Below are 909 nucleotides of genomic sequence, written 5' to 3' on the forward strand. Positions count from 1 at the left end.
ATTGTGCACTGTAACAATATCAATAAAGACTGCGTCGATAACAACAACAACAACAACAAGAGTAATGACAGCGATGACGACAAACGCAACAATTCCTTGAAGAACACCAGAGATGGCACCGTTAGAATATAAACAACCCGAAATGAAAGTAGGCCAAAGGAAAGAGCAAGAATATTAAAGAATGTGTCAACACCGACAATAACAATAGCAACAACAACAACAACAACAACAACAGCAGCCGCAGCGACAACAACAGCAGTAGCAAGAAGAAGAAGAAGAAGAAGGAAGAGGAGGAGGAGGAGGAGGAGAAGGAGAAGGAGAAGAAGAAGGAGAAGAAGAAGAAGAAGAAGAAGAAGAAGAAGAAGACAAAGAGAAGAAAAGAAGACAAAGAAAGACAACATATACGACAGCAACAACAACAACAACAACAACAGTAGCCAGAAGAAGAAGAAAAGAAGAAAAATATAAAGAAGAAAAAGAAGAAGAAGAAGAAAAAGAAAAGAAGAAGAACAACAGCAACAACAACAGCAGTAGCAAGAAGAAGATGAAAAGGAAGAAAAGAAGAAAAGAAAAAGAAGAAGAAAAAGAAGAAGAAGAAAAGAAGAAAAAGAAAAAGAAAAGAAGAACAACAGCAACAACAACAGCAGTAGCAAGAAGAAGAAGAACAGGAAGAAAAGAAGAAAAAGAAAAAGAAGAAGAAGAACAAGAACAACAACAACAACAAGAACAGATTCAACAACAACAGCATTAACGACAACAACAACATCAACGACAACAGCAACAACAACAACATTATTTGAAGAACACCAGAGATGTCGCCATATTAACCCATTAAGGCAACAATGTTCTCGTTTCAAATTAGACGAGAAAATTATGGTACATGAAGCGTTCGTTGATGATAATTAATCG

This window comes from Octopus bimaculoides, chromosome 25, assembly GCF_046866305.1.
Source record: "Octopus bimaculoides isolate indiv1 chromosome 25, ASM4686630v1, whole genome shotgun sequence".
Taxonomy (NCBI): Eukaryota; Metazoa; Mollusca; class Cephalopoda; order Octopoda; family Octopodidae; genus Octopus; species Octopus bimaculoides.